This window comes from Talpa occidentalis, unplaced genomic scaffold (genome assembly GCF_014898055.3).
Source record: "Talpa occidentalis isolate TD23 unplaced genomic scaffold, MPIMG_talOcc4v2.1 talOcc4.4, whole genome shotgun sequence".
NCBI lineage: Eukaryota > Metazoa > Chordata > Mammalia > Eulipotyphla > Talpidae > Talpa > Talpa occidentalis.
The window spans coordinates 81,135,898-81,143,005 of record NW_023604295.1 but is presented as its reverse complement, the minus strand read 5'-3'; positions in this window follow the sequence as shown (position 1 = coordinate 81,143,005).

Here is a 7,108-nt window from a genome sequence, read left to right as displayed (position 1 = left end):
ACTAGTAAAATTGCTGAATCATAAGGTAAATGTATATTAATTTTTTAAAAACCTGTCAGATTTCTCTTTCCAGCTATAGACTTATCTCCACAAATTATGAGAAATATGTGCAATACACATCAAAGAAGCTGTCTTTGATTTTGAAAAAAACTTACAGAAGAATTTCAGTTCAGTGTATAAATTTATTTTTTCATACTTCATTGTTTCATCTCACATTGGTAGATGCCACCATGACACCCAAATTTGGCACAGTGAGATGTAAGCTATATTGTTAGATAATTCAATACCATAATTGACTAAGCCCTCAAGATTGGTCCACAGATTTGTATCAAACAATATAAAATGCAACCACAACAAAACAAAAACAAACAAATAATTGTAGAGACATCCTGCAGGGGTGAGGGAGGGAGAGGGCTGGAAGGGAGGAAGGGAGAAGCACAGGGGACTCTGGTGATGGTGCACAGATGAACTGGTGGAGGAAATTCTATGTGGACTACACCTGAGGTGGGGGGGGATCAAACATTGTTTGAAAATGAACAATAATGTTAAATATGTATATATAAATAAATAAAGTAACAAATAAATAAACCAATAAATACATAAATAAATAAAAATGTTAGTAATGACAGTGGTAAAACAATTGGTGATTGGAAGATTCTAAGGATTACAGTGAAACTGCACTCAGAACAGATTGGCCTATAATGAGGTAGTCCCTTCTCCCTTTGTTCTTAACATAGTAGCCTTCTTCAAGGAACTAGAAAGTATTAAAAGAAAAATAAGCAGAGTGCAAACATCACATTTGAAGATATTTAAAACATTGCTTTTTTTTTTTTTTTTTTTTTTTTGTTTACACAGAGAAATCTCTGGTACCATCAAAGAGATTCTGGAGACTGCCCAATCTGTGGATTGCTCTGTTGATGATTACAGTCCTTATAAATCATAGATGATAAAACAGTATTTCAAAAGAATGGCAATTTAGTTAAGAACAACAAGTAAAGTATGTTTTTAAATAAAGGATCACCTGATAGCCAAAAATCAAGCATACAAATTTCAGAGGATATAAGACTATGACTCTTGTGTAAATGGCAGAAAAAGTCACATGATAATCTCTGTTGGATGATGGCACATAGTGAATTGTGGTTTAGTGATAAAAGCCCCTAGCAAAGAACAGTGGAGTCTCTAAGTCCCTGGAGTAGAGGTAAAGGAGTGTGAAGTACCAAGTCAGCAGTTGAATATTAGAGAGGAGATAGTCACTCAGACAAAGATGAGAATTCTGAGCTGGAGGGCCATTGAGTCTTTGATAAATTGTAGTTTGTGGGGCCTCCCTGGGGCACAGCAGTTGAGCACTGTGCTGTGAAGCTGTCCACAGCCTCTGCAGAGGTGGTTCGATCCCCAGCCACCCACGAGGGCCCCACATGGCGCGCAGACCTCTCTTGCCACGCATGCTTCTCCCCTCAGCAGTGTACTTCGTCAGTCTGCCTGTTCTGCTCCCCGTTCTGGCTCATGTAAATTCTCTCACCCTCCCGCACTTCTGACTGTATCCAGTGTTTGTATAAATATATAAACTAATATTTAAAAAAAATACTAGTTTGTGTATGGGTACGAAATAATCCTTAAAGAACAATCCTGTAGCAAACATTTAAAATGAATATTTACTATGAATCTCATAAAAGTCTAGGCAGTGCAATCTTAACAAAACCTAAATATTTGCCCATCAATCAGCATATAAATTCAGAGAAGATAGGTCACATTAACATTTATGCATAAATATCACTGACCTAGTAGTTCTTGCCTTTATAACTGCTACTTTCATTAGAATTCAGAAAAAGTGTCTTTTTGAAGTTGTTAGGCAACTGATGTTCTCTATTTCCATAATCTCTCATTTTTCTTTCCCAGTTTCATATATGAACTTCTTATTCTTTTTATTTTGATAAATGGAGTATCTCATAATTTCTCAATCCACCCTTTCTATTGATGTCGAGTTCTAAACCTCAGTTTTATTTAATGGAATCACTCTGCTATAAGGAGTTTGAAAGAAATGAAATCTCTTAAGAAAATAAAGAAAGGTAGATATTTAAGGAGACATTGAAATTGAACACTATGGGACCTGTGATAGGACTGCATATCTACATGTAATGTATTCTGGAAAGAGGACTTCTAAGTTTCACAAGAGGAGAGAATGGACATTTTATAAAAGATGTGTCATTTTCATTTTCTTGAAATATGGTAATTTTTCCATCAAATAAAGATTTGGTAGATGTAAGATGCTGCTACAGGAAAAATGTTAGGGTAGGTGAAGATACTGATAAACAAAATGAAAAACAAAGTCTTATATGCTTAGTGAATTAAAATGAGCTTACTCAACTGTATTTAAATTAGAGAGGGAGCTGAGGAAAAAGAGGTAAAAAACTAAGACAGTTGAGGTAAGGGCATAGTTAATAATAAATTAAGCATAGATGGTTCTGATGCTATCTTAAGGAATCTGGACTGAATCATGGAAGATATTTTGACCCATTGCATGGCTTGAGGCTAGAGAGTTACATGAGCCTCCCATGAAGTATTTAAATCATTTTTCTCAAACCACAGAAAAGGTGTTTTCCTTATATTGCAATCTATGGGCATATTTGGGATTAAAGCATTTTAGGAATAATGGTGAATGAAGGTGGTTCCATAATTTTTACATTGATATTTCAACTATAGTCAGTTGCTGTGATATTTGCCCATATTCTTCCTGCATTTGCTGTCTCAGTTCCATTCAAATGTTGCTCTTCTCAAACCAATTAAATGTCTGGTAAATAAATGCATTAAAAATTGCCGTAACACATGCCTCCCTGGTGGCACAAGGGGTTAAGCACAGCACTGTGAAGCTATCCACAGCCTCTTCAGCACAAATATGATCTCTGGCCAGCTAGGGAGCAACCCACTTGGTGTGGCAGACCTCTCCTGTTTCGTCCACTGCTCCCCTCAGCAGTGTATTGTAGTCAGTTTGCTTGTTTGTTCCCTACTACTCTGTCTCTGGTGAATCCTCTCACCCTCTGCTCCTCTGGGCTATACCCCAGTTCTTGTATGCATAAATAAATAAATCATTAAAAAAATGCACTAACAGGTGTAAGAAGCCTGTAGATAGTATTTGTTGTTTCTGGATTTCCCTGTATCTGGATTTGAAAACATATTGAGTTTGAACATATCCAGTCCTGCTCTGACTAGGACACATTCCTTTAGAGCCTATTAGTATTAGTATAAGACTGCATTATATTATTATGTTTATACAAATATGACAAAAGCAGACTATAACTGGAAAAATAAATAGCATGATTGCCCTATGGTTTTTGTAACTCAGGAAGCAATAACAATATTTAGTAATATTGTATTTAAGAAACAATTAAATTCAATTGGTATATCCATACATAGTATTAAGGACTGCAGAGACAAAATAATTTGGGCTACATATGGGTGGGGAGGGACATTTTTCATTTCAGCACTGAAAATTAATATTAAGTACCACTAGAAAAACTGAATCAGAAGCTTTGGTGTTGTGACTTTTCATTATTCTTATTCCCCATAAAATAGTTTGTACATATAAATTGATAACCCTCATATAGAGTAAGGAAAACATGTGCCACAAAAATTATTTTTACCTCATTGTAATTCTTTAGCATCATTAAAAGACAGAAACAAATCATTCCGAGGGTAGTCAGCAAGGAAGACATCATATGCCTTAGGAAGTGAGATAAATTCATGGAATAAGTGACCCTGTGATAATATTTTGAGGACAAAGTATATTTCAGTTAGGAAGAATATGCAGACATAGAATTATGGAATTTATCACATAAAGATGAATATAATGATTGCCTAAATAATATAATGATAATATATGCATACATGCACACACACATACATACATTCGTACATACATACATGCATAACAATGTTTTGGAGTTAGATGTGGTCAAGTTGGAGTCATGATGTGGTTGAGTTTGAATGATATATTAGATTTCAATTGCTGCTGAACACATTTGACTTAAACAAGACAATTTTGTATTTCTTGGATGTCAAGCATTATTGGCAGAAAAGCAGTGTTTTGGGAAGATCTAAAAGAGAATCTGTTGACATGACTTTTCCAGTTACTTGATGATTCCTGTAGTCCTTGACTTCTGGGTCCCTCCCCTCATTTTCTTCTCCATCTTTGAATTATCTTCCTTGCTCTTCTATATTTAAGAATACTTGTGTTTATATTATACCATCTTCAATATCCAGGAAAATCTCCCCATCTCAAGATCCTTGCTCACACCTATGAGGACATTTTTGCCTTACAAGGCAGCACATTCAAAGATTCTAACGATTAACCATGGTCATCTTTGGGGGAACATCATTTTGCCAACCACACTAAAATTTGAAGACAGTGTGAAATCCTCAGTGTTTGTTCAGAGAAATTATATCTTACCACAACATTAGTTCTGCATTATTTGATTAAGAAAAGAAAAAATATTCAAATTTAACAAATTATTTAATGAGCAAATTCTCAGTAACGCTTTGCTCATGGTGAAAATTAACATATCACATTATTTGGAACATCCTGTTTGTATAAACTATGAATATTTTGTGGGTAATATGTATAAATAAATACTATTTAAAGCAAGAAGTAAAACTTCAATATAAGATTGTTGTGAATTTCAGCATGTCCATTAGTGACAAATATGAAGATTCTTTGATGAAAATAGTATTAATGTGTAAGTAGGGTTTTTTTATGCTCATATAAATCATGATTGAGGCCAGTTTAATTTTTCAGGGTTAAATATGAATGAGAAAATGTGTGTTTGTTAGCATTTTCAAGAGGTCACAAAATGTCAGTTCTTGAAAAAGGACTCTGGATAAATATTCTATCCCCAGAATTTTAATCTTCCTGTTCTACTTAGAAGGAACCATTCTGGTAATGGATAGGTGCTTACATCTACAATTTCTTTGAAAGATTTACTTTAAAAACACATTTACCATTTAATACCTGATATATTTTTCATCCATCTGAATTAAAAAGTCAACTGTTTACTTGGTACCTATTTACAACAAATTATTTGGTCACAAAAATATGACAAATGAAATATAATATTATCTATACAGGTACTCCCCTAATTGCACATGTATTAACTTCTCAGCACTATCAAGCTATCACCAGCTACTGCAGCATGTGTTTGATCCTCAGCCAGAGAGCCCACCCACATGGTGCAGCAGACCTCTCCTGTCTTACTGCTCCCTGCAGCAGTATATTTCAATAGATCTGCCTGTTCTGCTCCCAACTCTGTCTCTGGAGAATTCTCTCACCACCCACAGCTCTGACCCACACCCCAGTACTTATATACATGAATACAAATAAATCTTCAAAAAATAACATCTATACCCACCAGACAGAATTATGTAATAGAACTACCACCTGATGAGTTTGTGTAAACAAGGTATTGTATTGTATATTGGCAGTCCTACTTCATCTGATGATATCCTGAGAGATAATAACAAATCAAATGGAGAAAAGAGACTATCCTTGTTCCAATACTTATTTTTTCTCCTTTGTCATAGATTAGTTGACCATATATGTATGTCTTTATTTGGGAGGTTTTCAATTTTATTCCATTGGTCCATTTTTGCTCCAGTACTGTGCTGTTTTAATTAGTATAGGAGTGTAATACCTCCATTTTCCTTTTTTTAGCAGGAGAGATTTGGTTATTCAAGGTTATTTTGGTGATTCCATATGAATTTTGGCAACATTTTTTTTCTACATCTTTGAAGATTGCCATTGATATTTTTATTGGAATTGCATTGAATCTGGACTATGCTTTCTTAGGATGGCCATTTTGATAATATAAATTTTTCCAATCCTTGAGAAGGTAATGACTTTTCATTTCTTTGTGTCTCCTTCTATTTCTTTTTACAATGTTTTCTTTGTGTAGGTCTTTCATCTCCCTTGTTAGGTTTATTCTGAGGTATTTAGTTTTTGGTACAATTGTAAATGTTTTGGTTTTCTTAAATTCTTCTTCTTCAGGCTGATTGTTTGCATATAGGCTACTGATTTTTTGTTTTGATTTTGTATCCCGTTTCTTTACAAAGTGTTCAACATCACTTATAATCAGGCAATGCAAATCAAAACCAGAATGACATGCCACCACACACTGGTGGAATGGCTTGATTAAAAAAACTGGCAACAACAAATGCTGGTTGGATGTGGAGAAAAAGGAACCCTCTTACATTGCAGGTGGGTATGCAAACTGGTTCAACTACTCAGGAAAGCTGAGTGGAGGAATTTCAAATGAGTAAAAATGGAGATAGCATATATATGACACAGCAATTCCACTCTAGGTATCTCCCCAAAGGACACAAAAACATTAAATTGAAAAGAAACTTGCACTTTCAACATTATTGCAGCACAATTTACAGTAACTAAGATATGGGAAAAAAACAAAAACAAAAACAAAACTTAAATGCCCAAAAACACATGACTGGATCAGGAACATAGATAGATAGATAGATATAGATATAGATATAGATATAGATATAGATATAGATATAGATATAGATATAGATAAAGATATGATATATATATATATATATGTTCCTGATCCAGTCATGTGTTTTGTTTTTGTTTTTGTTTTTGCTTTTATATATATATAAATATATATATTTGTTTTGCTTATATATATATAAATATATATATATATATATCTCAAAACAATCAAAAGAGATAAACTCATGCCTTTTGTAGCAACATAGATGGAACTGTAAGTGATAAATCTCAGTGAAATAAGTTAGAAGTAAAAAGAAGAATATTGAATGCATTCACTGTGGGAGGAATATAGATAAAACAAATAAAAGGTCAGAAAAAAATCAAAATTAGAAGGTAAATTATATACCTGCGGCATACAGCACTTACCAAAGCAGGGAGAGAGAGGTATCAAAACAGGTGAGGGAAGTGTGCAAAAGACTATAGTTATGGTTCGCAAATTATGTGGTGGTAGGAGATTTATGGGAATAATACCTGAGGGGAGAAACCAAACATTGTACAAAACTGAGCAATGGTGTATGAAAAATAAATAAATAAAAATATAAAAATAAATTTAAT